Here is a 7,379-nt window from a genome sequence, read left to right on the forward strand (position 1 = left end):
GATATACAGTATATAATAACTGATGAATTTATTCCAAAGGTAAGAATAGGTTTTCCTTCTTTATTTTCAATTGGACAAGTGTCTGCTGTGCATTCTCGGTCTGCTAAGGACTATGCTAGATGCTCTGATGATAGGAGCAGGGCAAGTCCTGAGGATGAGTTAAACTTTGTTATGCTCAAAGATTTCTATTTTACTAAATAGAGAATGGGATATCTGAAGTATAATGACCTTATCCCCGCTTTCTGTTTCTCTGTTCATGTTTGCTGCCTGCCTTTGCTAATGGGTATTAAGAAAGAATATGAAACATACATGGAATATACAGAAGTGACAGACGCATGATTTGATTAACTGAAAATACTAAATAAATCCTGAACTCAGAACCATTCAGAAGTTATTTAAAACTAGTAATGTTCAAACATGGGTATGGAAGAAGGAGACTATCATCTTAAATATCTTTCCACTGTTAGTCCTGTGGCAAGGCCAGTCGATTGTGACTTCATTCTTCTCTTAGCATATTTCAACAATTTTTATTTAAAAGTTCATTCAGTTCACATTTGAATATGAATGCCATGTGAATTTGAATTTCATGCTAGGTGCCCAAGTTCACTTCAAACTAATGAGCTCATATTCAACTCCAACAACGATTTCTGCTATCTTCCTTTTGCGTGAGTTATTTCTTATTTTAAATTGTAGGATTTGGGGGGCAGTCAAGTTAAACCATCAGAACTGTTCAATAGTTTGAAACTCAAGTCATTTATAACTTACAGTGACTAGGAAGGGATATTTGGACTGGTTTCAAACATGAGATAGTAAAGATTGTTTAAACACAAACTACAAAATCTATAAAATTTGGCGTAAAAAGTTTAACGTCTTCAAAATGATGGCAATTTGTACTAAGCCTTCCTTTTTTCATTATGCTTAATCAATTTTATTTCAGCTCACCAACGTTATTTTGCAGAATAGTAGTAGTATATATCATGAAGAGAAAATTGGAAACTGCAAACTTTCTGCACATTGCGAGTAATTATTAGTGATGATTTTGCTTCCTAATTTTAACATTTGTGGTTCTTAGATCCAAATGTTTAGTTGTTCCAGCGTTGCATATCCCTATATTTATTTTCTAAAACAACTAGACATGTCCTTAAATCGTATAGTAGGGCCATCTCCAGAAAAGATTGAAGCCTGTGGCAACTAACCCAGGGCAGCTGCCCAAGCCAGTGACATCTGAAGCAAAACTATATATTTGGAACATTTCATAGGAATCTTGTGATATAATTAAAGACTGAAAGTTCAAAATTGAATTTTAATTATGTTAAGAAAAGAGGAGTTTTAATGTTGCTTGGCCTGTTCCCCAGTTCCCATAAGCATGGGCTATAAGGCAGTCGTTTCAGTTATCTTATCCAAGGAACAGGCTTGGCATAGAGCTTGATATTACAGTTACTTTTTCTTTATTTGTTTTTCATTTGCCAAAGAGTACATGTGCTCACCAAAGAAAGACTAAAAGAGGAGGAGAGAGCATCCCTACCCCTGAAGGATGGTCATGCTATAATCCCTTCTACTCTGTTTCCCTCTTTTCAGGATGTTGGGTGTGTGAATGCACACACACAAACAGACACACACACACACACACCTAGCATCTTTTTCAAGTTATCAGGTCCAGGATTTGAACTGTGCATTTGTCCATGTGGGATCTAGTTCTCTTAACCATTAGGCCAAGGGCCAGCCCTGAGGCTACCATTTTAATTTGGTTGAGCATTGCAGGGATAATTAAAGTTTCAGCTAAAACTTCCAAATTTTTATAAAAACCACTACACATTTGTATACATATTTGTTCTTTGAGTGCAACAATCTTGATGATGAGAAGGTAGATAAATTATCTGCATTTTACCCAAGGAAAAATGGGTTTAAAAAGTAAGGGGAAAAACATTTAACAAACGATAGAATGGAAAGTTCTCAGTTGGAAAGAAATCTGCAATTTTTGCTTTATAAAAATACGGACCGAAAAAAAAATAGGGACCAGCAGTTCGTGTAATGACTATGTCACTGGATTCCCATGTAGTCGACCGTGGTTTGAGTCCCGGACCCGGTGGATGAAACTCATGCTGGGCCCCTGTGTGTGCGTGCCTGAGATCCTGAGGGGAGAATGGAGGAGAAGGGATTGCGGCGTGGCCATTCCCCTGGGGGGTGATTTCTCGCTTTTTTTCTCTCTGTCTCTCTCTAAGGTCTGTCTGGTGAATGCATGCACCCTATAGCAAAAACCTCTCCGAAAAATAAAAAAAAATAAAATAAATAAACATTAATAAATAGTAAGTGGCTTGCCTGAAATCACATCCATAGTAAGTGACAACATTAAACTTTGTATATTTTTTCATCTTATGGCCTACACACTAAACCACACTCCTCTGTCTGTCCAAAGAATAGAAAGTAGATTCTTAACTATGTAATTTGTTTAAAAGTATAATTAACTCATGTTTATCTGTATAGATTAATGATTAAACTTTCTACAATGCTTGACTTTCTTAGCTTTCTTCAGAGCACAAAGAAGAGGTAACAACTACAGAATCTTATGATAACTTCAGGACTATTTCTTAGCATTAATAACATGAGATGATAACGGCAAGTGGGTATAATCTATTGATATACTTTTATTAAATATCATTTCAACAGTTATTTCTTACCATACTCTATCTAAATGCTTCCCAAAGAAATTTTTTGTAATCTCTATTTTAAATTTTAAAATATATTAAGGAAACAAAATTATAAGCATTCACATTTCAGGCGAAGAATAAAAGATTTACACGAGTTAGCTTCATTATGGGCATGGCTTGTTTTTCCATGCATCTGTTCAACTGCTGTTGAGAATGTATAAATATCTTACATTTTTGCAAATTCTGATTATTCCAATACAGATATATTCAAATGAAGTTTCTTTTTCTTATTTTCTTTATTTTTGGAGAGGTTTTTGCTGTAGGGTGCGTGCGCTCGCCAGAAAGACAGAGAGAGAGAGACAGAAAGCGAGAAATCACCCCCCAGGGAGGATGGCCACACCGCAATCCCTTCTCTTCCATTCTCCTCTCGGGATCTTGGGCACGCACACACACGCGCCCAGTGTGAGTTTAAGCCACTGGGTCCGGGACTTGAACTGTAGTCAACTACATGGGAGTCCAGCGACATAGCCATTACGCTAACTGCTGGTCCCTCAAATGAATTTTTTAACTATGTTTGCAAAAAAAAAAAAAAAAATGGAGAGTAAAACTAAGCTCTCTATCTGCATCTCATTTCCGATCTTCCTTACTTAGTTCAGCCAAAGAAGGAGAAAACTATATTTGAAAAATATGAATGATCAGTAAAGACATTAGCTATGAAAGGGAAGATAAGATAAGCAACAATATTTAAAAGAATGAAATAGTTGATTGTGTTCTGCAAGCTATTATTTCTGGATGTTATAACTTGAAAAATTTAGGTTGCAAAGGTCGGCTTTATAAATACTTAACCAAGTCGTAACAATACCATTATTTCTATATAGCATGAGAGATCATTCAGAGATTTTTATATGTTAATATCCTGTACTTGTGTTGGATATCATTGAATGCCACTGTTGTTTTTAACTCAGGATAAGTCAGCACGCTCATCTTAAGGAGATTGTGTCACAGTATGGCCGACATTTAGATGATAAACTTAAGGACATTCCCCCAGGACAAATATTAGTCTTTTTTTTTTTTCTACTAAAAGAAGATGGCTTTTGGCAAAACTATAGAATTGAGAAAGCACATATTTACTGTTAACTACATAGACTTTTCTTTGTCCTTTCTGTCTATGTGGGGCCCATGTTTGCTCTGGAATACATAATTCCTTCTGACTTAAAAGATTCTGTAATGTAGTTCATTAGAATACTTAAATGATTTGCAAGGAACTGCACATAAATGGAAGAAGTCAGGATAAAAACAGACTATCTTAAAAAGGATAAGTGATTTCATTTCACATACATCCTAGATTTTGCCACTCTTAATTAGTGTCTTTGGCTGAGAGGGAAGAATAAGTGTCAGGCACAATATTTTCAAGTAGAAATATGTCAAGTACTCTGGAGAATTATGTTTGGCCCAAGGTCAAGCTATAAAACAAATAAATTCAGTATATTTATGGGAATCCTACTCTAGGCAGATCAACACGTTAAGTCCCAAAATATAAATATGCCGTATTTCACACATAATAATTTCACAGTCTAATAGCATAAAAAAAAGAAAAAGAAACAATCATTAAAAGAGACATAAAAAAAAATTTGGCTGTTAATTATAAAAGAGGTGCAGGTAAATTATTATAAGAGAGTGTAGAGTACAGCAAGGGTTAATTCCAACTCAGAAAATCTGTATAGAAACTCTTAGATGAGTCATGATTTGAACTGAGCTTAAATTACACAGATCTGAAGAAAAATGGTTGTTTTTCAGCTTAAGAGAAAATATAATTAGTATTATTTTAAAAAGGCTAAAAGAGAAATAGAGGAGTCTGTACGACAATTGACTCTATCACTTTCCTATATTTGGATCTGCTGTAACCTCTGTAGCCTATCAAAATCCAAAAGTTTGGTTTGCTTGACAAAAGCAAAAGTAGATTGAAAGTCATTATTTCCATGGTAATTTGCCTTCCTAGGGAACAAAACTGCTTTCTTCTAAGGGAAAAGTTAGCAACTAAGGCCCTTAATTCAAAAAATGGCTCACTGAGACCAGCAGATGGTGTAATGGTTACATCACTGGAATTTCACATAGTCAACCATGGTTCGAGTCCCACTTGGCAGTTAAAAACTCACACTGGTGGGACCAGCAGTTGGCGTAACGGCTATGTTGGTGTCAACTACAGTTCGAGTCTTGGACCAGGTGTCTTAAACTCATGCAGGGCACATGTGTGTGTGTGCCCAAGATCCCAAGAGAAGAATGGAGGAGAAGGGATTGAGGCGTGGCCATCCTCCCAGGGAGTGATTTCTCACTTTCTGTCTCTCTCTGTCTGGTGAGTGCACACACACTCTGTAGCAAAAACCTCTCAAAAACAAACAAACAAAAAAGCCAAAAAAACCCCAAAAACATGCCGTGCACATGTGTGTGTGTGCCCAAAATCCTAAGAGAAGAATGAAGGAGAAGGAATTGTAGCACGGGCATCCCTCCTAGGGAGTGATTTCTTGCTTTCTGTCTCTGTCTGTCTCTCTGGCAAGCACATGCACCCTACAGCAAAAATCTCTCTCTAAAAAAAAAATCTATTATCTTGCTTTCCCATTTTTCATATCTTTATCAGAGTAATCTCATATATTTTGGGGTGCTCAGATGAGAAAATTTTGACATAAAGTCAGGTTGGAGGAGTAGCAACACCATTATAAATACATAGAATATGTGTGGAATTTATTCCAAAACTAGATCTTCTGGTCTCTTATCTAAGGATTCTGATTCAATACTTAGTATGAAGAGTGAGGCCCAGAAGTCTATACTTACCTATTTCCTGAAAATTTTGGAACAGGTAATTTTGAACATTGCTTTGAGAAAGTATGTCAAGAAGTTCATATACATTTTGAGCACTTGAGAATATCATTGTGCCCATTAAGTGAGATACATTATCTTAATTTCTTTGTTATGTCTAAATATTCTTTTGTTTTCCCCAGAACTTTGTTCTTTCAGGATAAGATTTTCTAATATGTATTCTGTGTTTCAATTCAAAATGAAGCTTCTATTTTCTTTTCTAATAGCCACCTTCAATTTGTCTCTTTACTATTCTATGCACTTTCATGTTCCCTGTCATCATCTTACTATGTAAGAACGTAGACTCTAGAGTCTTTTTTTAAAAAAATTATTTATTTAATTTTGTCTATTTATTGTTGTTATTATTATTACTATTTGATTTGACCAGAGAAACGGGGGAAGGGGGGCAGGGTGAGGAAAGCAAAATGCCAGGTCCAGGACTTGAACCACAGTCAACCATGTGGGAATCCAGCACCTCAACTACCACACCACCTGCTGGCCCTGACTCTAGAGTCTTAGCTGGAATTTGGGCTCTATTACTTAGCTGTGCAACCATGAGCAACCTGCTCAACTGCTCTGTGTTTACATTTCATCATTTCCAAAACGGAGGTAATAATAGTACCTAACACATACTTTTGTTTGAAAATCGGATGATATTGAATTAGATTAACCAGTACATAGCAAACATTCAATAAGTATTTCCTATTATCTGTTATCTACCATCATCACCCTCAACTAATTCCCTCCCCTACATTTTATAATATCACATCTCTCTCTCAGCCTCCAGTAAAGCAATTTGTTAGTTAATAGTACAATGCTCAAACTTAATATAGTACAGTTTTCATTCATTGTATTTTTTATATAAAGGCATATAAAATGTTTGTAGTTTATGGCCAACCCATAGCCTGATGGTTAAGGGAGCTGCATTCTACATGGCTGACTGTGCAGTTTGAATTCTTGGCCCAGTAGCTTGAAAAACAAGTCAAGCACTTGTGCATGTGTGCCCCAAATCCTGACAGGTTGGAGGAATGGAGGAGAAGGGGTTGTGGTGTGATCATTACTTATGAGGGGTAACTCTCTCTGTCTCTGACAACCTGTTTCTCTCTAGAGAGCAAACATACCATCTGGCAATTTAAAAAAAATCTGTAGTTCCACATAAATATCAATTATAAAATAAATAATCATATAGCAATAACATGAATACCCCTCATTGAACAGATCCACCTCACCCAGACAAAGCCTGTATTTTGGTTAATCATTCTCTTGTTTGTATGGCATACATATTTATCTCTGAAAATTAAATTAAGTTTTCTGTAGCTTAAGACATAAAAATGGAACTATTGTATATACATTCCTTTTTAATTTTATTGGTAATTTTTTTTCTTTTGGGACCAGTAAATGGCATAATAGTTATGTTGCTGGATTCCCATGTAGTAGACCACAGTTCAAGTCCCAGAACAGGTGGCTTGAAATTCACACTGGGTGCATGTGCATGCATGCCCAAAATCCAGAAAGGGGGTCTGGAGGATAAGGGAATGCAGTGGGGCCATGCCCCCTAGGAGGGGTGATTTCTCATTTTCTGTCTCTTTGTCTCTCTCTGTCTCTCCAGTGAGTGCACACACCCTATAGCAAAAATCTCTCTTTAAAGAATTTTTTTCTTTCTTTTCTTTTTTTTTGTACATGCAATCACTGAACTTTACAGCATATGACCTTTTGTTCAAAATTATGTTCATAAAGGATATCCATGTTAATCAATATGGCAGCACCATTTTTTTTCCTCTTTTCATTGCTATAAAGTATTGCACTGCATGACTGTAACAAAATTATGTCGTTCTTTTTTTTTTTTTTTTTAGAGGTTTTCACTATAGGGCACGGTAG

Source organism: Tupaia chinensis, unplaced genomic scaffold (assembly GCF_000334495.1).
Source record: "Tupaia chinensis unplaced genomic scaffold, TupChi_1.0 Scaffold000005_2, whole genome shotgun sequence".
NCBI lineage: Eukaryota > Metazoa > Chordata > Mammalia > Scandentia > Tupaiidae > Tupaia > Tupaia belangeri.